Below are 25,114 nucleotides of genomic sequence, written 5' to 3'. Positions count from 1 at the left end.
CTTTTTTTTCCACTTAATATAAGAACATAAGCATTTTCTCCACGTTATTAAAAAATGGTTGTAAGCATTATTTTAGTCATATGAATATGCTGTAATTTGCTTGTCCAGTTCCTTATTTACATTGCATACTGTTTGCACTCATATTAATTAATTCATTCTGCATTTATTGAACTCTGGCCTTTCAAGAGTCGGGCACTGGGCTGTGTTTGAGGACACAAAAACGAGTAAGTTTAGACCTCCAGGAACTCAAAGGTGGAAAAAAGTGACTGGGAAGGAGACATCGACAATTAATATAAGGTGACAAAGGGAAACACAAGGGGATACAGTAACCAAAGAGGAAAGGACTTACAAAGTGCCACAGACTGAGTGGCTTAAAACAACAGAGATGTATTTTCTCACAGCTCTGGGGGCTAGGAGTCCGAGATGAAGGTGTCAGCAGGTTTGGTTTCCTCTGAGGCCTCTCTCCTTGACTTGCAGGTGGAGGCTGTGCCCTACATGGTGTTTCTGTGTGTGCATCCCTGGGGTCTGGGCGTCCAAATCTCCTCTTCTTATAAGGGCGCCTGTCAGATTGGATTAGGGCCGACCCTAATGGCCTCATTTTAACTTACTCATTGCTTTAAAGGCCCTCCAAACACAGTCACATTCCAAGGCATTGGGGTCAGTGTCAACACATGAATTTCAAGGAGACTCAGTTTAGCTCAAAACATTTGGTGACAGAAAATGCTTCTGGAAGGAGGTAACACTTACCTGATTCCAGAAGGATGGTAAAGAATGAAAAGTGAAAGGAGATAGGAAGATGCAGTGTATATATAGAGGCCTAGAGACATGAGGGAAGTTGCAGGACATTTAGGGGAACCACAAGTATTTCAGTGTGACTAGTCCACTGGGTGAACTGGGGAGAAATGCGGAGAGCAGGAGCAATTATAAATAATTCTGGAGTGTATAAACCTTTGTCCATGTTTCGGATTATTTCACTGAGATTGACTTCAGTGGAATGACTTGGCCAAAGGGTGGGTTCTCCCCACACCACCCCTCATGCTTTCCCCATGTTTTCCACTTTGATATTTAGCCAATCACTGAAGTCACCTGTGGGTGCTGTGAAAACAGATTCCCAGGCCTCCCTGCTAGAGACTCGGCACCTGTCTCAGGTCTCGGTCACTGTCAGTCTTCAGCAGCCCACTGTCTCTCCAGGGAGCCATGATCCTTCCAGATCCAGACGCTTCTGTGCCCTCTTCTGATTTAGGTTTCTCTACCATCTCTCCAACCTTGCTTGGAAGACTTGGGCTCCTACGTCATCACTTCACCCTCAGAGGCACCAGGACGTGCTACTCAAATGAAGAACAAACAAGGAATTCAACACCATGGGTTTAATTTCTCAGTGTCTCTCTCTTGAGCTAGATTATCAAATGCTTGCATGTCTCACCTCCTTGAATCGTCAGTAGGGAAGGATGATTGGTGAGGCTTTTTGCTTCCCAGGGCCTGTCTCCTTATCTGTAAAATGTGGGGCATGATATTTTTGGCAGTGAAGTCTATCCTCTAGCCACCAAACACACCAACGTCTTTGCAGAGTGCTTTAAAGTGTAGAAAATACCTTTGACAAACAGGATTTATTTAATATAAAAAGGAACAGTAAATATTTGCTGACACGAACGACAGTGACGATTCCACGTGAACTGAAAGAAGCCTGGTTAATGTCAAAGTCTCGCTGATGATTAGTCTGAGAGACAAAGTTTTTTAAATGACTGTCAATCACTACTGTTAGAGTTAAGTTTTAATTCCTAAGTCTAATTCCTACATTTGTCACCACCTGAGGAAAATATTGTCACAACCAGAGCAAAACTTTCTCTGTATAGTCCTATTCTGTGTTGTGTAAGTGGCACTTTATTTGACAGAAATGTCTCCCCACGTGTTTGTTTCTATCTGAATTGATCAGCACACATTCTGCATGTCCATTAGCCAGCCTCAGTTTTTTCATTCTATTTTATGTGAAGCTCTATTTCAAAATGCAGCTTTTCTCAGAAGAGTGCCTGGCCATTCTCCTACAGGCTGTCCTGAATGGAAGGTGCTCTGCCCGCACCTGCCCGAGGCCAGCTCCGGGCACACACCTGGACAGGTGGTGCTCCGCCCCCTCAGGTGCACCCTCTGGGTAAACACAAGGTTTCCTGGGCTGCTGCCACCACCAAGCTTGCCAGGTTCACTGTTGCTATGTCTCTGACGCCAGTGCTAAGGAAAGTCAACTTTTAAAAACAACCTTTCCTTTCTTCTCTAATCTGGTAGAAAACCAAAGCGCGAGGCAGGAACCAATCAAGCAGGAGAGTGAAGCTAAATCAAATAAATGTTGAACTTGATGTTCTCTGACTCCGGTCCCCAGAATCTCTTGAGAGGTGCGAGGATCTGTGGAGACCCTGGCTGAGGGGGCAATTGCAAGGCCTGGGGCACAACATGTAAGGGAGTTCGAGGAAGAATAGGGGGAGTTCCTCTTACATTACTGCCTTCCGCCTGTCACCTGCGGCTGAACCTCAAAAAGCCTAACAGCCAGGCTGTCAGCACCACGCTTTCTTTAGGGCCATCTGGGGTGAAACTGGAAAATGTCTAAGTTGGGAGAGAACTTTGAGATCTCAAGTGTAAAAGTTTCGTTTATTTTTTTTCTTATTTTTTTCTTTTTATCGAGTTCATAATAGTTTACATCGATGTGAGATTTCAGTTGTACATTATTTCTTGTCTGTCTCCCCATAAAGTGCTCCCCTTCACCCCCTGTGCCCACTCCCCCACCCTCCTTCCCCTGGTGACCACTGAACTGTTTTCTTTGTCCATATGTTTGTTTATAGTCCAAATATGAGTGAAATCATCTGGTGTTTGTCTTTCTCAGTCTGGCTGATTTCTCTTAGCATAATTCCCTCCAGGTCCTTCCACGTTATTGCAAATGGGATGAATTTGTCTTTTTTATGGCTGAGTAGTATTCCATTGTATATATATACCACACCTTCTTTATCCAATCATCAGTCGATGGTAAAAGCTTCACTTTGCTGATGTGAAAACTGAGCCCCAGAGGAGGAAGGAAGCTTTTGCCAAGCTGACATGCCGGCTGGTGGCAGAGCTGCCATAGAACCCAGGGTCCTGGACAGCCCCCATGACTTCCCAAAGTGTGCTCTTACTCTCAAAACTAGCTCCTTTCCTAGTTTTCCTGTTGCCCTCAGAAGCCTTTTCCCTCCCAGTTAATGACACTGGGAATCTGAGAGTCATTATTAACTATTCTTCTTTATCTCATATTTTCAGTTAATGAGTCCTATTGAATCTTACTTTAAAATAACTTACTCTCAGGCCAGCCCTGTGGCCTAGTGGTTAAGTTCAGCACACTCCACTTCAGCAGCCCAGGTTCGGTTCCAAGCACAGATTTATACCATTCAGCGGTGGCCATGCTGTGGCAGCATCCCACATACAAAATAGAGGAAGACTGGCACAGATGTTAGCTCAGGATGAATCTTCCTCATCAGAAAAAAAGAAAAAGAAAAAACATCTTACTCCCTATTCCAGCTGCCATCACCCTAGGCAGTGCTTCTTCAGTCCCTGCCTCCTGCTGGCCTCCCTGCCTCTGGCCTCTGTCCAGTCCATCTGGCAGAAAGCTCACATTGGGATAATAGCTCACAGTTGTCATACACATATGTGCCACCACTGTTCTAAACGCTCTGCATTTATTATCTCATTTACTCCTCATAAAACCCTAAAAGCTGGATGCTTTCTTTTCTTATCCCCATTTTATAGATGAGAAAACTGAGGCAGAGAGCAGTTAAATACTATGTCTAACATTGCACAGCTGGCAAGGGGCAGAACAGGGATTTTATAAAACCAGGTAGTTTGGTGCCAAAGTCCAACTCCTAACTACTGTACTGTATTGCTCTTTTCTGAAGCACCAGTATTACTATGTCACTCCTCTGCTCAAGAACATTCAGTGGCTCCCCTCTGCCTGTGGGAGTTCAAAGTCCTAGTTAGGCCTTCAAGGCACCGAATGGTTTGGCTCTCACTTCCCCTCTCTGTGTCTCAATTTCCTGAGCTGTTAGTTGAGGATGATCACAGTAGTAACCACCCCATGGGGCTGTCATGAGGATTAAACAAGATCACCCCCGGAAAGCACTTAGCTTAGTGCCCAGCACAAAGTGACTCTTGATCAACGTGAGCGACCATTGAGTTACCTTTGGACCCTATTTCTCCCAACTTCCTTATAGTACTCCTCTGACCAGGATGTTGCTGCAAATAAATGGTCCTTCTTGTGTGGAACTGAACGTGGGTGTGGTTTTTCCCTTCCTAGAAACTTTCCCCACTCCCACTCCCGTATGCCGGTGTGGCCCAGTCCTCCCATCCTCCAGGCTCCCTTCGTCAGCGGCCCCTCTCCCCACGCTAATTGAAATTCTTGGTACACTTACTCCCACCATACTTTTTTCCCACATCATTTGTTTAATCATTTGTTAAACATTTGTCAAAAGCCTGCTCTAATAATAACAATAATTAAATTTGACGTTATAATTCACAAGGGGCTTCATGTTACCACTAAGCCTCTGAAAAGCTGCTCAAAAGCCTTGGAAGGTGGTTTCTGACTTAGAGCTGCTCTAGCTGCCCCAGCTGAGTGTCCGTCCCAAGGACCATGGGCAGCAGGGTGGTGACGTCGATGGAACCCCCATCTTCAGGAAGCTTACAGCCTCGTATGCAAAGCAAGGGCTTCCTGCATGGGATGACAATCCAGGACTGACTGTGACAAAGTCTGGCGGAGCAGCTGAGAGGTGGTGCCATCACCCGTCAGGCACAGCACGGCTTCTGGCTGCGCAGGTGTACACTTCTCAGACAGCGCCTGGGGCAGACGCACACACCCTAACTGAAGGCAGACTTGCAGAAACAAAAGCTGCTTGCTCTCCAGCTGTCAGGGACGTCTCCAGGAGATCCCTGACGTCATCGGAGGCTGAAAGAGCTGCTCTGAGAGACACGTGGACTGCCCTCTCTCCAGCTAAGGAGGTGGCCAGCTCTGCCCTGGGCTGTCCTCTTCAAACAGACAGCTGCAGGCCACATGACGCCATCTCCTGACCTCAGTTTAGTTTCCTGGGGGCAAGAGCTGACTCAACTTCAACAGTAATAATGTGCTATATTATCTCGAACTTTTGAGTTCAGGAAGCTGATTTTGCTTTAAAATGTCCACTGCCTTCCTTTCATCGAGCTGGTGAGGCAGGCTGGCAACAGAAGCAGTGGGCCCAGAGAGGTAAAGTGGCACCCTGTCTTGGGCAAGGATTTGGGAGGGCCCCTCCTCCAAGGAGGCCTGGGAAGCGCCCTAATCATCTCGGCAGCATTGGAACAAAGCTTCGGTCAAGGTGAGTCCCTCTTGCAGAGAGGCAGATGTCAGCCCTTCAGGGAGATCTCGATCTCCTCCTTCCATGTCGTAATCCCTTCATCGTATTGTCACAGCTGTAATTCCTTACACAAGAGAAATCAGTTTAATGGGTAATGTGGCAATATCTAGCAGTTTTACGCAGACATTTACCCTTTGACTCAGAAAGTTCACTTCTAGGAATCCATCCTAAAGACAAATGGTCAAAAATTCGAAAATTAAGTAATAGACACAAGGCTATTCATTGCAGAACTATTGATGATAGCAAAAGACTAGAAATCACCCGATGACTATAACAGAGGAGAGGGTAAATAAACTAGGCTGCAAACAGGATGGAGTACTATGCAGCTGGGAAAGGAAACAAAGAGCATTTCTTTATTGCTGTGGAGGGATCGCCAGGATGCATTGTTATGTGTAGAATGCCAGGTGAAGAAAATTGTTAGAGTGGCTATCATTGGGAAGGGAGAGATGAATGTATCATATATGCTTATTTAGTTATAGAAAAAAAATGAAGGATAGACCATGGAAATTTTTTTTTAAGTTATATGTAGGAGGAGAAGGGGGACAGAGTGAGAGAAACAAGATAGAAACTAGACTTTTCTAAATGTATCTTATTTGGTAGATTTATTTTGGAAGCTTGTAAATATATTAGAAAATCATAAAACAAATTTAGATTTGACAAAACAAAATAAATAAACTTGTTTATCAAGTTGGCGGCATAAGGACGCAGTGAGGAACTATTTCAGTGATTAAATGCATCGATGCCTACATTAAAACTCAGGAATTTGACAGTACGTCCCTAATGGGTTATCTCCCAAAGAGCAAACCCAAAACCTTAAGTTGTTCTTAACAATGAAAAGTGAAGTGTGGTAGCATTGGTATTGACATTCTAAGACTGTTTGTATGGATGGGGGGATAAAGCAGTGAGTGCTTGCATTGGTTGTTTTGAAAACTGGGATTTTTGACATGAGAGAAAGGAGGCATAGACGTAAGATCAATAAAGTTAAGTAGAAAGTCTCTAATCCTGAATTTGAAATAGAAATATTAGTATGAACCTATGAAGTCTTTTCTTGAAAAAAAAAACTATTTCTAGAAAAGTGGCTGATTCCAGATCTGGGGTCCAGGGAAGGAAATATACAAGATGAGCCTGGAACATCACATGACACACCAGAGAGTAAACAAGCTGTCAAGGACAGTAGGGTGCCATCAAAAGGCAGGTGCCCACCTCTGCCTGGGTTGTCCTCTTCAAAACCACAGCTGCGAGCACATCAGGGGTCAATGTGCGGAGCCTCCCACTAGCCAAAGACGGGACAGCATAATTCAATAAGAACCATAACTGCAATGACTGAAACTCAGCAAATCGGTTTAAAACCATGAATTCATAATAATATTTAAAAAAATTAAATCTTATTGGTCACCTTTGGTGGGTGCTGGGGATCCATTCACTATTTTGAAAACTGGCAAATAAAGAGAAAGAAGTAATTGCTTTACTCTTCCGCTGATAAATATATCTTAGTTTAACCACACAGGTGATCAGGGAAAGCTTCTCTTCTGGATGTATTCCAGTCAGTAAACGCAAAAGAAACTAAAGGATTAAAATATCACCACTTCACAATCCTTAATGAGTTAATGGACTTGGACTCTGATCCTCGGGGACTGTCAAAAGGCAAACAGGCAGATGCTAGGTGCCTCCTGAAGATACCAGTCATGAAGTCGTCTTGGCAAAACGTCAAACTTATATTTGATCAACTACTGGAGATCCAACTACTAGTTTAGAGGAAATGCTCTAAAGGGTGGAGAATGTGTTAATGCAACCACTGGCTGCAGTCACCAAAATTCAGATTGTGAGAAATTCCACATGACAAATGACGCAGCCTCTTCAACAAATAAATGACAAAGAGGAGAAATCTATGGAGTAGAAGGCATTTAAGAGGCACACTGAAATCTTTATGGATGACAATGATATGATGATATATGATTTGCTTCAGAAGAATCCAGGGAAGGATCAGTGTTAGGATAAAATTAGTCATTGAATTAAAATTAGTGATTGAAACTGGGTGATAGGTCCGTGGGGGTTCATGACACCCTTCTCTCTCTTTTGGTTTATGTTCAGAAATTTTCCACAGTAAAAGAAAAACAAAACAGAAAGAATAGAAAAAAAGGAAGTCACAGAAAAGCTGAATAAAAATACATTTTCCAGAGGCGGTGACCCCTGTGTGTGCTCCCTGCTGAGCTGCAGCCAGCACAGAGCACGGGGTCTGCTGTCAGTAACCTCTTGATGAAAACGCCCGAGCTTCAGGTCGAGCTTCAGTCGAGGGTACCGTTTCTCCCAGGTTGGAAGAATGTCCCTCTGCAGCCTGGGGTCTGACTGCTCGTACAGCAATAGCAAGGAAGATAATTCACTCTGCAGGAGGCAGGGACGGGATTCCTCCTAGCTGCCCCTACTGGGAAGTTTAGTTTTTTTCTTCTTTTCTTTACCTATCCATTTATTCTCTACACAAGTATTAAATGTCTGCTGTGTGTGTGAGTCACCATATGACAGCATAAGGCCTTAAGAGGGGCCCAAAGCAGCCACGTGGCTAGAGAAAAGAAGTGGATTTTGAAGTTAGACAGACTCAGCGCCAATCCTGGCTCAGCCGCTTTCTAGCTGTGTGACCATGACACATTCCAGCTCTTAACCTAGTTTCCTCAGTAAAATGGGGATAACACTCCCCACCATTTTGCCGTTATCAGAATTAGAGATAACAGTTGGAAATCTCTCGGCAGAGTTCCTGGCACATATTTCGCTCCTTCTATTTATTTGCTGGAGTGAAGTTTGTACGCACTTTGGCCCCTTCTCCTTTTGGAAAAGCTGGTACAGAGCCCAGGCGATAAGACTAGTGGAGGTGGGTAGAGGAACCCAGGAATCCTCTCTTCCTATGGCTAAACAGGAAAAAAAAGAAAACTTTGCCTGGGCATCCTTCCCATTCTTCAGAGCCCCTTTCGAGTTCTTCCTCCAAGCAAAATTAGTACCCCCTCCTTTCTCCACAGCTTTTCCACAAGTGTATTTTAACACATCCTTGATTCCTTTTATTAGTGTGATTTTTTTGTCAATACAGCTGTTCCTCTCCTGTCTCCCTCTCCCCCAGGCTATAAACTTCCCGATAGGGCAAGAGTCTTCACCATCTTTCTTTTCCCTCCCTGATGCCCAGCACAACGTCTTGCACATTGCAGGCCTTCAAAAAATTGCTTCCTGCCTTGAAAACCTGCCCAGCAAGGGTCTGCTGTATGTGGGGGGATGCGGGAAGAAAGAGGGGGCCGACATTTCTCCTTCACTTTAAGCTCTGTACTGTATTGTGTATACAAATGGAGACCGAATCCCTTCAATTTATACAGCATTTTATAGTTTATATATGCAGAAAGTTTTTGTTGCTATTATTAATCTTACCATTTAAACTTTTCAAAAATTCATAAAATTTCCTCATTGAAATTTATTCATACCTTCTCTTCCTTTCGGTTAATAATGTAGAGGTAATAGAATTTTGTCTCAATTCTCTATGGCCTGCATACAGCACTTGTCTACTAGACACATGGGGACAGGGGTCCCTAAGCTGGAGACTACAAATTTCAGCTGACCATGAACCCTCAGATTGTGCATCAAATTGTACACGTATGTGTGTGTACACACGTGCGTTTTTAGATGGGGCGATGGTCCGTGGTTTTTTAGTGGATTCTCGTATGGGTCCCTGACCTACCTAATGAGAAGAACTGCATTAGCTAGAAGAGGTGCAAAATGATGAGAAACGCTAAGTGTTCACTGGGAACTCTACTTTTAAAAGATAGTACAGGGGCTGGCCCCACGGCCGAGTGGTTAAGTTTGCCTGCTCTGCTTCGGCGGCCGGGGGTTTCACCGGTTTGAATCCTGGGCATGGACCCAGCACTGCTCATCAGGCCATGCTGAGGTGGCTTCCCATGTGCCACAACTAAAAGGAACCACAACTAAAATATATACAACTGTGTACTGGGGAGCTTTGGGGAGAAGAAGGAAAAATAAAATCTTTAAAAAAAAAAAGGAAAAAGAAGATGGTACAGGGGCTGGCCCCGTGGCCGAGCGGTTAAGTTCGCGCGCTCCGCTGCAGGCGGCCCAGTGTTTCGTTGGTTCGAATCCTGGGCGCGGACATGACACTGCTCATCAAACCACGCTGAGGCAGCGTCCCACATGCCACAACTAGAAGGACCCACAACAAAGAATATACAACTATGTACCGGGGGGCTTTGGGAAGAAAAAGGAAAAAATAAAAAAATCTTTAAAAAAAAAAAAAAAGAAGATGGTACAGGTAGTACTCACTCCCTATTTTCAGCAAACAAGGGGAAGGTGTGATAGTGATATAATAAGACATATGTGTATTCGGTCTTTATCCCCAAAACCCTTGGAATTTCCCAAGTGGTAGAGGTGAGAGGAGTGTCATTCTGTTGTTATTCATAATTAGCCCCTTTCAATCAGGCCTGAGTGTGCGCTAATAAGGTGACTGGCGGGCCCCTGGGTAACTTCTGCAGGGGTGCTGTTTGCCACAGGAACCAACCTTGTGATTAAAGGGCTGAGATTTTCAGACTCCTCCCCCACCCCTCCCCTCCATGGGGTGGGGAGAGGTGCTGAGACTGAGCTAATCACCAAGAGCCAAAGATTTAATCAATTATGGCTGCATAATGAAACCTCCATAAAAACCTAGAGTTTGGAGAGCTTCCAGGTCGGCAAACACAGCCACACGCTGGGAGTGTGGCACACTCCACGTCCTCAGCGACAGAAGCCCCTGCGCTCAGGACCCTGCTGGACCTCGCCCTACGCACCTCTGCAGCTCGCTGTTCATTTATACCCTTTATAATAGACCGAAGATAGAAAGTAAAGTGTTTCCTGAATGCTGTAAGCCATTCTGGCAAATGATTGAATCTGAGGTGGGGAGGAGTTGTAGGAACCCCGATTTTGTAGCCAAATCGGACCAAAGTGTGGGGACCCAATACTTTCAATTGTCTTCTGAAGGGGGGCAGTCTTGCGGGACTGAGTCCTGAAACCTGGGGAGTCTGACACTCACTAGTTAGTGTCAGAACTGAGTTGAACTGTAGGATACCCAGTTGGCGTCCGGAGAGTTGGAGAACTGGTTGTTGGTGGGGAAAGTAAATGTGTGTTGGTGTCAGTAAAGGTGTGTTGTGAGTAAAAACACCCCAAGAGAGGAAACATCCTTTTCAGTAATTTTAATGTATTTTACCTTGTACCAGGAATGCTTTGATAATAAATATCCTGTGGGATGAGGGGAGAATGGGTACAGAATATAGTGATAGACTCCAGTGAAGAAACTTGAGTACATACTCCTAAAAGATATCATACTGTGCCATTGATTCCATTTCCAGAATTTTAAATAAATCCATCTCGAGGCTCTGAAGGCAGATTACCATGAGAAGAAAAGAGAATTATATCATCGTAGGGCAGAAAGTAATCTTCCTGTGAAAGGCCAAATAACACTGCACACCCACTCTTTCCTCTGAGCTCTCATTTCTTTCTTGCAGCCAGCCTTGTTCAGAACTTTGACATAAGCAGTAACCTCCTAAATTGTCCCATTACTTGGTTATCTCTTTTGTTTCAGATTAGTCATTTAACAAGATCATCTTAATCAAGTTGTTCCACACTGAAAACGGCAGAATGGCCCTTCTTTGCCCACCTTGCGTGTAGGACCCTTCATAATTTGACCTTATGCGCCCTTCCTAAGGTTCCTCATACTCCCCGCACATACCCACCCTTTGGCCGGCTGGCTTACTCAGTCTCTTCCAAACACGTCTAATAGATCCCATTTGTTTACACTTGGAATGTCCTATCCAGAAGGCTGTCTCCCCATCTCCTTCCCAAATCATACCCATCCTTCAAGGCTCCATTCCTTTCCCTCCTCTGTCTGCCTCCCCATTCAATTGTTTCTGCCTCCTAGAAACGCCAACATTCCACATTTATTCCCTGTTATATGTGGCCCTTTCCCATTAACTAGCTCCCTCATCTTTGCTCATGTTTGATTTTCTCAGCTGCTCCGTGAGTTTCTTAAAGGCTTTGCACATCACGTATCTCCCTGGCCCCTAGCACAGGGCCTGCCTGCAGTAGATATCTGATCATTTCTTTTTCATTGATTAATTTTGTAATCACCATAAGGTTTGAACTCCTGAATGTGGCCTACAGGCCCTACGTGAGTTGGCCTCTGCCATTCTCTTTGGCCTCATTTGTGTCTCCTTTTCCTAAACACTTTATACCGTGCCATCCCCAGGACCAGTCAGTTCCTTAAGCACTCCAGCAGTGACATCTCATGCCGATTCCTCTGCCTGAACACTCAGTGCCTCTTCTTCGTCTTGTTGACTCTTACTCAACCTTTGGGTCTGCATCTAGGCATCACTTCCTAATGAGAAGTCTTCCCCTAGACTCTGTTAGAAACTACAGGTTAGTAATCAGTGGCAGCCAAATGCAGTGAGTGTGTGTGTTTAGCTAGAGGAAATGGGAAACATCCACATCACCCTCTCAAGAGCTCTCTCCAGCTTCTTCTTTTCCTGTCCCCTAGTCCCCTTTGGGTGCTGGCCATCTGAAATTACTCACAGGACCCCTGGATGGACTTTGCTTTCTTCTGCCTCGGTGCCTTTATACACATTTTTCATTCTGCCTGAATTCTATTTAATCCACAACTTTTCTTCATCCAGTTAACTCCTATTGATCCTTCAAAGCCCAGGCAAGTAGTCTATAAAATGGGAACCATGGTATTAGTTTCCACCTGAGAGGGTTGTTGTGAGGATTAAATAAGTACATATATGGTTCTTAGACGACTTCCTGGTATGTAGTGAGTGCTCAATAATTTTTAGCTATTGTTATCGTCAGCATTAACATCATCTTCTCTCTCATCATTATTATCAGTATGCTTGATACTATATACAAGTATCATGACATTTATCATGCTATATAGTATTACTTTTCATGTCTGTCTCCCCACGATCTGAACTCCTTGTTGATTGAATGGTCATCAAATAACTAGGCCATTCTACAAGCCCTAGCAAAGCATCAACACTCAAAGCTCGGCAGAAATCCTACAAGAGCTGTGAAACGGAAAACATCAACTGGATGAAAAGACTGGGAAATGGAACAAGTAAATAAGCCTAAAAAGAATGCCTTAGAAACAACCACAGGACTCCTATTCACCACTGGGGAGAGTGCAAGTTGACACAACCTTATTTTGCAGGGCAATTTGATGCTTACTACTAAAATTTTAAGTGTACGTACCCTTTGACCAAGCAATATCACTTTTAGGAATCCATTCAATAAAAACACTTACTAAGGGGCAGGCCCAGTGGCACAGCGGTTAAGTGCACATGTTCCGCTTTGGGGGCTGGGGGTTTGCCGGTTCAGATCCCAGTTGCGGACATGGCACCGCTTGGCACGCCATGCTGTGGTAGGCGTCCCACATATGAAGCGGAGGAAGATGGGGATGGTTGTTAGCTCAGGGCCAGTCTTCCTCAGCAAAAAGAGGAGGATTAGCGGCAGTTAGCTCAGAACTAATCTTCCTCAAACAAAACAAAACAAAACAAACAAAAAAACCCCACTTACTCAAGTATGCAAAGACAGATGATAAGGTTGACCATGACAACATTATTTGTAAACCAAAAAATTGGAAATAGCCCAAATGCTCATCAAAAGGGGACTAATAAAATTAATTGTGGGATTATAAGGCATCCATACAATGCAATCCTATGCAACTATTGTGAAAACAAGGTAAAACTATGTGTACTGAAGATACACGTCCATAATATGTAGTTAAGTGAAAAAAAGCAAGTTGTAAACTAGTCTAAATGTATGAGCCCCATCTTTTGGTCAATTTTATTGAGGTATAATTTAAATACAATAAAATTCACCAACGTTAAGTGCACAATTAGATGCATTTTAACAAATGTATATTGTCACATCACCACCACCACCACAATCATGATATTGATAGACTATGCCCATCACCCCCAAAATCACTTTGAAACCTTTTACAATCACTCTACACCCTCACACTCCGGCCCCCCGCAACTACAGATCTGCTTTTTATCACTACGGTCTTTTACTTTTCTAAACTTGATATAAATGGAATCATACAGTATACAGTCTTAAGTCTGGCTCCTTTCACTTAGCATAGTGCTTTTGGGATTCATTCATGTTGTTGCCTATCAATAGTTCATTCTTTTATTTTTTTGAGGAAGATTAGCCCTGAGCTAACATCTGCTGCCAATCCTCCTCTTTTTTGTTGAGGAAGACTGGCCCTGAGCTAACATCCGTGCCCATCTTCCTCTACTTTATATGTGGGATGCCTGCCACAGCATGGCTTGGCAAGCGGTGCCATGTCTGCATCCGCGATCTGAACTGGCAAACCCCAGGCCACCAAAGCAGAATGTGAGAACTCAATTGCTGTGCCACCGGGCTGGCCCCAAATAGTTCATTCTTTTTTATTGCTGAGTAGTATTCCATTATTTTGGGGGGGGGGGCGAAGATTAACCTTGAGCTAACTACTGCCAGTCTTCTTCTTTTTGCTGAGGAAGACTGGCCCTGAGCTAACATCGTGCCCATCTTCCTCTACTTCATATGTAGAACGCCTACCACAGCATGGCGTGCCAAGCAGTGCCATGTCCACACCCGGGATCCGAACCAGCGAACCCCGGGCTGCCAAGAAGCAGAACATGCGAACTTAACTGCTGCACCACCAGGCCGGCCCCTGAGTAGTATTCCATTATAAGAATGTTCCACAATTTATTTATTCACTTATATTTGATGACATTTGGGTTGTTTCCAGTTTTTGATGATTGTGCATAAATCCACTATAAACATTTATGTACAGTTTTATTTAATTAAGCTTTTTATTTTGAGATAACTGTAGATTCACATGCAGTTGTAAGAAACAATACAGAGAGATCCCCTTATTCAGTGGCCCCCAATGGTAACATTTCATAAAAGTATAGTACATATCACAACCAGGATATTGACATTGATACAGTCAAGATACAGAACAGTCCCATCTTCACAGGGACTTCTCGTGTTGCCTTGTATAGCCACATTCACCTCCCTTTCCCCTTCCCCAGCCCCTGGGAACCACTAATCTCTTCTCCATTTCCATAATTTTGCCATTTTAAGAATGTAATATAATGGAATCATACAATATATAACTTTGGGGGCATTGAGTTTTTTCACACAGCGTAATTCCCTGGAGATTCATCTAAGTCATTGCATATTTTAATAGTCTGTTCCTTTTTATTGCTGAACAGCATTCCATGGTAAGGAAGTGCTACAGTTTGTTCAGCCATTCACCTGTGGAAAGATGTCTGGTTTATTTTTGGTTTTTGGCTGTCATGGATCAAGTTACTATGAACATCTGTATACAAGTTTTTGTGTGAACATGAGTTTTCTTTTCTCTGGGATAAATGCCCGGGAGAGCAACTGCTGAGTTGTATGGTAGTTGCGTGTTTAGGTTTTTTTGGGCTTTTTTAAAGATTGGCACCTGAGCCAATCTGATGCCCATCTTCTTTGGTTTCTTTTCCTTCTTCTTCTCTCCAAAGCCCCCCAGTACATAGTTGCATATTCTAATTGTACATCCTTCTGGTCGTGCTATGTGGGATACCACCTCAGCATGGCCTGATGAGCAGTGCCATGTGCATACCCGGGATCCGGACTGGCAAAACCCTGGGCCACCGAAGCAGAGTCTGCGAACTTAACCACCTGGCTACGGGGCTGGCCCCGTCTGTTTAGTTTTATAAGAAACCACCAAACTGTTTTCCAAAGGGGCTGTACCCGTTATACATTCTCACCAGCAGTTTCGGAGTGATCCAGTCTCTCTGCATCCTCACCAGTGTTTGATGTTGTTATTTTTTACTTCAGCCACTCTGCTGGGTGTGTAGTGAGATCTCACTGGGGTTTAATTTGTATTTCCCTAATGGCTACTGATGATAACACCTTTCCCCATGCTTATTTACCACCTGTATATCCTCTTCGGGATGTCTGTTCATGTCTTTTCCTCATTTCTTAACTGGATTTTTTTCGTAACAGTTGAGTTTTCAGAGTTCTTGATATGTTCTAGAAACTAGTACTTTGTCAGGTCTGTGGTTTGCAAATATTTCCTTCCTCTCAGTAAATTGTTTTTTCATTCTCTTAACAGGGTCTTCTGCAGAACAAATTTTCTTACTTTGCGGAAGTCCAATTGATCCATTTTTCCTGTTAAAGATTGTGCATAGATTTTTTTATGTTTTCACTTATCTCAGATAAAAACCTAGGCATGAGATTCCTGGGTCATATGGTACATGTATATTTAACGTGATTTCTAAAACTTCTTAAGTGCTTTCCAAAGTGACTGTACCATTTTGCATTCCTACCAACAATGTGTGAAAGTTCCAGTTGCTCCACATCCTTGCCAACACTTGTCATGGCTAGTCTTTTAAAACTCAGCCATTCTAGTGGATGCATAGTGATATCTCGTTGTGTTTTTAATTTGCATTTCCCTAATGACCAATGATGTTGAGCATCTTTTCATGTGCTTACTTGTCATCCGTATGTTTTCTTTGGTGAATTGTCTATTCAAATCATCAGCCCATTTAAAAAATTGGATGTATTTTAATTGGTTGCTGTAAGCATTTTTTTTTATATATTCTGGATACAAGCCCTTTGACAGATACATGTTTTGCCAATATTTTGTCCCAGTCTGTGGCTTGCGTTTTCATTTTCTTGACAGTGTCTTTTGAGGAGCAAAAGTTTTTAACTTTTTTTTTTTTTGGTGGGGAAGATTCACCCTGAGCTAACATCCATTGCCAATCTTCCTCTTTTTTTTTTTTTTTTTAGCTTGAGGAAGATTAGCCCTGAACTAACATCTGTGCCAGTCCTCCTCTGTTTCGTATGTGGGATGCTTCCACAGCAGGGCTGATGAATACAGTAGGTCCACGCCCAGGCTAGAAACCTGTGAACCCAGGCCGCCAAAGAGGAGTGTGCGGAACCAAAAGTTTTTAATTTCAACGAAGTCTACTTCATCATTTTTTCCTGCTTTTTGTGGTCTGTTTAATATATGTTCAAGCTAAGGTCACAAAGACTTTCTCTTATTTTTTATTCTAGAAATTTTACGTTTCCAGCTCTTATATTTAGGTCTATGATCTATTTCAAGTTAATTTTTGTGTTGAGTATGAGTTAAGTGTTGAGGTTCATTTATGTATGTACAAATATCGATTATTACAGTGCTACTTATGGAAAAGAGTGCCCTTTTCCCACTGAATTGCCTTGGCGTCTCTAAGGAGTTTTCCAACTGCACAGAGGGAACGGTTCCCATAAGCCTGCCCTCTCTGCAGACATGTGCTGCAAGCCTGGGGATTTCCCAAAACCACCCTCAGGTTTGATACTTCACTAGAATGACTCATAGAACTCAGGAAAGCTTATACTTACAATTACGGTTTTATTATAGCAAAAGCATACTAATTAGAACCAGCCAAAGGAAGAGACATGAGGCAAAGCCTGGGAGGGTTCCAAATGTAAAACTTGTATCATCCTCAGGAATGTGTTGCCCCACTGGCACTGAAGTGTGGTAATATGCACAGAGTATTGCCAACCAGGGCAACTCACCTGAGCTTTAGTGTCCAGAGATTCTACTGAGGTGTCATTATGTAGGCATGATTGATTGAGTCATTGCCCATGTGATTTATTCAATCTCCAGCCATTCCTCCCTGGAAGCCTGGCTGTTATCATGTGACCCAAAGCCCTAACCCTCTAATCACATGTTTAGTCTTTCTTTTATGGCCAGCCTGAGTCATCTCATTAGCATAAAGTATCAGGTGTGGTTCCAGGGTCCCACCATGAATAACAAAGACATCCCTCAGGAAATTCCAAAGGTTTAGAGATTACTTCTGAGGATCGAGGACAAAGGCCAGACCTCTTTGAATGCCACCTTTCTCGCTACACAGCATCTTTGTCAAAAATAAATATACAACATGGTTCCTATACAAAGGTTTAGGGTATATATGCAAAGGTCTATTTCTGTAATCTATTCTGTTCCATGATCTACCAGATAGAACAGTAGAAACCTTTTACTTTGTAGGTAAAGTGTTTTTACAATACTTGGTTTTTAAATAATGTGCATATAACACTTTTGTATTCAGTAAAAAATGGTAAGGATATATGAAAGGAAAATCATTTGCCTAAGTAGAGATGAAAAACTCAACACAATGGTTGCAATATAACATTGGGAAATTTCCCAGCAAATGAAGCAAAAAGATTAGAAAATAGGAGAGAAAAAGGTAAGAAGTTAGAGTATTAATTCAGGAGATCTTACATCTGAACAGCATTGTTCCCAGAAAGAGAGAAAGAGAAAAAAGGAGGAGAAAACAATCAATGGCATAATTCAAGAACAGATTAAACTGCCAGATTGAAGAACTCGTAAGTGACCAGTACCATTTTAGGGACCAAGAGGTTTTACTGCTACCAGAGAGGGAAAAAAGCGAGTCACACACAAAGTTTAGGAATCAGAATGCTTCTGACCTCATCAGTGATACTAGAAGCCAAAATGCAATGAAGCCTTTAAAATTCTGAAGGACGTCATTTCCAATCTAGAATTCTATACCCAGCCATACTACCAATTGAGTATGAGAGTGGAAAAAAATTTCAAATAGGTCTCAAAATTTTTACCTATAATATACCCTTTCTCAAAAAGCTACTGGAGAATGTACTCTACTCACAGGTAGAATAAATCAAGAAGGGGGCCTAAAACGGGAAAGAGACAAAGACTCCCCAGGAAGATGGTGAAGGGAAATCCCATGATACTGTGTACCAGAGGTAGAGATTAACCACTTCCCTTTGTAGATGTGTGACTCAAGAAACAGATATGATGGGAACCGTCATCACACAGATCCCCACTGACATTATACTCTCATTTAAACTTGAGGACAGGTTTATCTGTATTAGTCATGGCTTCACAATCTATTAAGGAAATTCCTGCTCATCTCTTTATGCCTTGCTGCTAGAATCAGTTGAGAACACTCATTTCACAAAAACACCCCTATTTCTGAAATGTTCTGCTTTGACCTACTCTTGAGAGCTGGACATAGATTACGGTGAACTTAGAAGCAGAAAGTGCAAAGCAGCCCTCTCCCTCTGTCCCTATTCCTACAGTGTGTTCAGTGCTTGGTCCATACAGCAGATCTGACAGATGCCCAGATGCAAGTGAGCCCTCTTGGCTGGAGACTTATTTCCCTGAAGCTAATGAAATGTAAGCCCCTTACTTATATATGTTCCTCCCAAGGTCCAGTACCTAACTCAGTATTTGTAATTTTGACCTCATAATCTTCGTAAAGAGTCCTCCAAATTATATAATCTTCAGGCCCTACAAATTCTGGATCTGTCCCTACTCATGACTTTTCTTTTGACTTCCCCAGAAAAGGCTTTCGAAAACTGAGGAAAGCTTAAGCTACACTATACCCTGGTGACTCTTCTCAAAAAAGGTGGTTTCCCCCCCAAATTTCGTCTAATACTGGCAACAATTCTCTTTCTTTACACAGCTAGATTTGTGTTATTCAAATCCAAGGAAATGATTGTTTAGGGACGTGTAATATGGGGAGTAAAACTGTAAAGAAAACTGAGATGATTAACACAAATGTCAGCATAGTGGTTACCTGGGGGGAGAGAGGGGTCGGGGAAACAGATCGGAGAGGGGCACACAGCTGGGCTTCAGGCCCTAGTAGGCAACAGGTGTTTTTTTTTATTATGTATCTTTAAACTGTGCATATGCTTCTCTGTAAATGTGATACATTTAATAATGTAAAAGGCAGGGGAGCTGCCTAAAGAACATTGTTTCCTTCCTTGGTTGGGAGCACAGCCAGACAGCCAGACAGCCAGACAGCCAGACAGCAAGTGAATAAGGGCAGAGTCATTGTCAATAGCAAGTTAAGTACAAAAGGAAACAATGATTTTCTAACTTTCTAATAAATCTGTGCCTGAGAGGAAAGTGGTAACCCAATAAAGCCCCGACTATGTGGGGAGGGGCAAAATCCAGCTGGCTCTCCAGGCCCTCCCAACACAACAGCATCTTTTTGGGGCCAAAGTGTGTCAAAGGTCTAGTCCTTAGTTTTGTGCGTCCAGGAACTTGATTTTGGATGCCCCCCTGGGGCTTCCCAGGCTTGGAGGGAGCTCCTCTTAATGACCAGCCGCTTGTGAACTCCATGAGTACAGAAACCATGATTTCTCCATCTTTAAATTCCCAGTGCCTAGCAAAGTCCTACCTACAACATAACATAACTGCACACAGTGAAGAGTAGACACATGAGAAGACAACTGCTGCCACGTGATGAAGTGCCCTCAACTGGACGCCCAAATGCCTGACTCCAGGCAAAGCTTTGCCATCAACTTGCTGTGTGACTTTGGGCAAATTGCTTTTCCTCTCTGGGCTTTGGTATCCTCGGCTATGAAATTAGAGGTGGGAAGAACTTGCGGAAGGAATGCAGCATGTATAAGGACCCAGCAATTTTCAGGCTATGCCTGTTCTGTTGTCCACAGAGACCATTTCAAACTTCCTCCACTCTGCCCAAATCCCCAAATCTCTTCCCATTCTCCTCACTCTTAGCAAATGACCTGGCTCCCTACTGCACAAAGAAAATAGAAATCTCTGATGGGGACTGCCTCAACCTTACACTGCTGCGTCTGCACCCACGCTCTTCCTTGTCCCACATGGACATGAAGGAAGTATCCTTTCTCCTGAGAGCTTAAATTAAACATGTTCCAGTCATTCCCATTATAAAAACAGAAACAGAAACTTTCGTTGGTCCCAAATCCCCCTCTGGTTGTTAATGTATCTTTCAGCTCCCTTCCCAAAGTTCTTAAAAGTGGTCCAGACTCCGTGTCTTGTTTCCCCACCTTTCAGTCCTTCTTCAGCCACCTCCAGTCTGGTTCCCCCTGCCCCCACCTTCCTGTCTCCACCCCTCCCACTCTATCACAGTGGCACTTCTTAGGGTCACCAAGGACTTCCATTACCTGAGGGACACTCTCACGCTTCCTCTTCTGCGAACTCTCAGGAGAGCACCAAGCCCAGTGGGCCACTTCCTCCTTCCTGAAGGCCTCTACTTTCTTGGTTTTCAGACACCAAACACTCCTCATTCCTATCTAAGCCACTAATCAGTCTCTTTTGCCTGTTTGTCCCTCTCTACCTGATCATTAAGTTTACAGGGCCGTAAGACCCCGTCCTGGACTCATTCTCGTCCCACTCTACACTATCCCCCTGAGCAGTCTCATTCATTCCCAGTTTTAACTCAGGGATCCAGTCCCTCGCTCACCTGTTCACAAGCATTTATTGAGCATCGAGAATATGCCACGTTCTGTGAGTTTTGGGTACAGGGTCCCTGGACTGTTCCAGCCAGATAGGGAATCTTTTTCTCATTTGCATTAAAAAAAATCTCTTCTCTTGTGTGGGTGTGTGCTGATTTTACTTAATTTTAGCTAGAGTGTATTGAGTGCTTATTCTTTGCCAGGAGGTATTCTAACAGCTCTGCAAGAATGGTCATTTAATTCTCACAGCAGCCCGATGAGGGAGGGACTTTTGTTTTTTTAACAGACTTTATTCTTTAGAGCAGTTTTAGGGTCACAGCAAAACTGAGCAGAAAGTACAGGGAGTACCCATATACTGCTTGCCCTCCCCGACTCACAACCTCCCCCGCTGTAGACATCCGGCACCAGAGTGGGCCATCTGTTACAACTGATGAACCTAGGTTGACACAGCATTATCACCGTAGGTCCATAGTTTATATTAGGGTTCACTCTTGGTATTATACACTCTATGGATTTTGACAAACGTATAATGACATTTATCTACCATTATAGTAACACACAAAGTAGTTTCATTGTCCTGAAACTCCTCTGTGCTCCACCTCTTCATCCTCCCTCCCCATAACTCGTGGCAACTACCGATCTTTTGCTGTCTCCATAATTTTGCCTTTTCCGGGACATCATGTTGGAATCATACAGTATGTAGTCTTTTCTGACTGGCTTCTTTCACTTAGTAATACGCATTTAAGATTCCTCTATGTGTTTTCACAGCTTGATAGTTCATTTCTTTTTAACACTAAATAATGTTCCATTGTCTGGATATACCACAGTTTACTTATCCATTCACTTACTAAAGGACATCACGGTTGCTTCCAAGTTTTGGCAATTATAAATAAGGCTGCTATACACATCCATCTGCAGGTTTTTGTGTGGACATAAGTTTTTAATTCATTTGGGTAAATACCAAGGACCATAATTGCTGGATGACACGGCATTATGGACGGAATGTTTGTGTCTTCCAAAATTCCTATGTTGAAGCCCTCTCCCCCAGCATGGCTATGTTTGGAGATGGGATCTCTAAGGAAGTAATTAAGAATAAAAGAGGTCATAAGTGTGGGGCCCTGATCTGATAGGTTTAGTGTCCTTATAAAAAGGGACATTAGCAAACCCTCTTTCTCTCTCCCTCCACATGAGGAGAGGCCATGTGAGGACATAGTAAGAAGATGGTCCTCTCTAAGCCAGGAAGAGAGGCCTCACACAAAAAATGAATCATCGAAAACCTTGATCCTGGACTTTCCAGCCTCCAGAACTGTGAGAAATTCAATTTCTGCTGTTTAAGCCACTCATTTGATAGTACGTTGTTATGTCATCACAAGTTGACTCATAGCTATGGTAAGAGTATGCTTAGTTTTGTAAGAAACTGCCAAACTATCTTCTAAAGTGGTTTTTCCATTTTACATTCCCAGCAGCAATGAATGAGAGTTCCTGTTGCTCCACATCCTCACCAGCATTCGGTATTGTTAGTGTTCTGGATTTTGGCCATTCTAGTAGGTGTGTGGAGGTATGTCATTGTTGTTTTAATTTGCAATTTCCTAATGGCATACGATGTTGAGCATCTTGTCATATGACTTTTTGCCATTATATGTCTTATTTGATGAGATGTTTGTTTCTTACTCAGGTTGTTTGTATTCTTATTGTTGAGTTTTAGGAGTTCTTTGTATATTGTGGATAACAGTCCTTTATTAGATGCATCTTTTGCAAATATTTTCTACCACTCGGTGGTTTGTCTTCTCATTCTGTTGATGGTGACTTTCACAGAGCAGAAGTTTTCAATCTTTTTTTTTTTTTTTAAAGATTTTATTATTTCCTTTTTCTCCCCAAAGCCCCCTGGTACATAGTTGTATATTCTCCGTTGTGGGTTCTTCTAGCTGTGGCACGTGGGACGCCGCCTCAGCGTGGTCTGATGAGCAGTGCCATGTCCGCGCCCAGGATTCGAACCAACGAAACACTGAGCTGCCTGCAGCGGAGTGCGCGAACTTAACCACTCGGCCACGGGGCCAGCCCCCAGAAGTTTTCAATTTTAATGAAATCCAGCTTATCAGTTATTTCTTTCATGGATCATGCCTTTGGTGTTGTATCCAAAAAGTCACGGCCATGTCCAAGGTCATCTAGGTTTCCTCTTATGTTATCTTCTAAGAATTTTTTTTTTAAGATTTGATTTTTTTCTTTTTTCTCCTCAAAGCCCCCCAATACCTAGTTATATGTTAGTTGTGGGTCCTTCTAGTTGTGGCATGTGGGATGCTGCCTCAGCATGGCTTGATGAGCGGTGCCATGTCCGCGCCCAGGATTCCAACTGACGAAACCCTGGGCCACCGCAGCAGAGCGCGCAAACTTAACCATTCGGCCACGGGGCCGACCTCTAAGAGTTTTATAGTTTTGTGTTTACACTTGGGTCTATGATCCATTGTGAGTTAATTTTTGTGAAAGTGTAAGGTCTGTGTCTAGATTCCTATTTTTGCATGTAGATATCCAGTTGTTCCAGGTCCATATATTTAAAAGACTATCTTTTCTCCATAGAATTGCTTTAGACACTATTTTTATGCACATTTTACAGAAGAAGAAAAGTTAAGGAACTTTCTGCAGGATCATGCAGCAAGTAATTGGCAGATGACATCCAACTCAGGTTGTCTGCCAATGAACTCATGCTCTATCCACAGCTTTCTGTTGCTTCTCTATTTCATGCCCCTCTGTGTAGTAATGAAGAAACACATGTTCATTGTAGAAACAAACTAATAGGCTAAAAGAAGCAAGTAAATATTAGCCATAACTCCATTACCCAGAGATAACCACTGTTAACATTTTGACGTATACCCTTCCAGCCTTTAACCTCTGCACATAACTACGGTAGGTTTTTATTATAAAAATTAGATGATAATGTATTCTTCTTTGTAACTTGAACTTTTTTCATTTAATAATAAACCGTGAACATCTTTTCATGTCAAAAAACATAGCTTTAGAATACAATTTTCCTTGGAGGTACAGTACACTCTCACACAGATTTATCCCAATTTTTCAGCCTACCCTTTCTGTTGGGCATGTAATTTGTTCCTATTTTTCCTTTGTGGTTAAATCTTTATCAGCACACTTAGTTGTTCCTTAAGATAAATCCTAGCAAGAGAATTGCTGAGTCAAAGAGTGGAGAGGGATGTACCTTTCTAAGGCTGTGCTGAGGTAGCTGCCCTGATCAGGTCTCTGGCCACCACCTCTGGTACCATAGTTGGAGGGCATTTGAAATGGCCAAGTCCAAGGCCACAGGCCGTTTTTTCTTTGTTTTCAAACATGTCGAGTTTCGTCTTTTTTTGGAGTATTCATACAGAAACTTAGGAGAAACTACAATGGGAGCTGCTAGCCTGGTACCATTTTGAATTAGCAAAGTCTTCTTTAATTTGGTGCCTGAGCCCCAGCCTTGTGACTGTCACCAGTGCTAATTTGCCCTCAAAGAGCTCAGCCTCCTGTGTGCACAGGCATTGGAGGGGGAAGGTGGGGACAGGAATACACACGGCTAGCTTGAGGGCTATGCAGACTGTGGCAAGTCATATTATAAAGTGCTCTGCCAATCCAGAGAACAGAGTAATTTAGGGTTTGGGAAGATGGATCTGAAAGCCAAGGGACAAGGGAAAGACTTGGACAAAAGCCCAGAGATGTGGGAAGACTTTGGGGGTGAAGACCTTGTGGCCATAATGAATAGAATGTTAGAATGTGTGCGTGTGTGTACACGCGTGCGCACGTGAGCACACACACAGGCGATATTTAAGAGGGTGCGGTTGACTACTGTAGAAAGTCTAAACGTTGTGAAGCTTTGAGCGAGAGGCCACCAAGGTTAGTCGCTGTACTACAAGCAACAGGAAACTAGGAAAGGACTTTTAAAAATAATACCTAGTATGAGCAGGGTAGTGCAGCCAGGAACAAAAACAGACTTTCTGTTGCGCTGTAGATGGGGCCCAGTGCTGGTCTCTTCCCCTCCCCTCTTTCCACCCTGGTGATTAGGAGAGCAGAGCTGGGAGGACAAAAGGGCAGCCTGCCCATCTGCTCAGCTGACAAGTACACTCTCAGAGGCTGAGGAATGTTCGGCAGGTCTTCACTCCGGACTCAGACAATGTTTAACCACACTGAGCCTCTGAATCGAGCCAACCGTCTCACAGGCCAGCGGTCATTATTTCAGGAGTTCTAAACTCTAAGGGCAAAGAGGGTGAAGAGAGGGAGGGTGAAGGCCCAGGAGACAGTTCCTGGAACGCATGGGGTCCTGGCTTGGCTGCCGGGAGAAGTCACAATAGAGTCAGACAATTTGTTGCCTGGGGGAGGAAGGGAACCCAACGGGCAGAGGACAATGGTGGTGCGGGCAGTTTAGGAAGTTTTCCTGAGGTGCCAAAATT

The 25,114-nt window shown here is 43.3% G+C and overlaps 1 long non-coding RNA gene across 1 annotated transcript in view; it reads left to right on the top strand.

The window, feature by feature from the left end:
* Positions 1-4,855: 4,855 nt before the first annotated feature.
* LOC106832580 (uncharacterized) overlaps positions 4,856-25,114 on the top strand; it is a 46,878-nt gene continuing 26,619 nt past the window's right edge. The window contains exons 1-2 of the long non-coding RNA XR_011503214.1: positions 4,856-5,354; positions 22,151-22,242. This is a non-coding gene — a long non-coding RNA (uncharacterized lncRNA). The remainder of the gene's footprint in view (positions 5,355-22,150; positions 22,243-25,114) is intronic.

Source organism: Equus asinus, chromosome 5 (genome assembly GCF_041296235.1).
Source record: "Equus asinus isolate D_3611 breed Donkey chromosome 5, EquAss-T2T_v2, whole genome shotgun sequence".
NCBI lineage: Eukaryota > Metazoa > Chordata > Mammalia > Perissodactyla > Equidae > Equus > Equus asinus.
The sequence above is the reverse complement of the archived record's forward strand: the minus strand, read 5'-3'. Positions and strand labels throughout refer to the sequence as shown.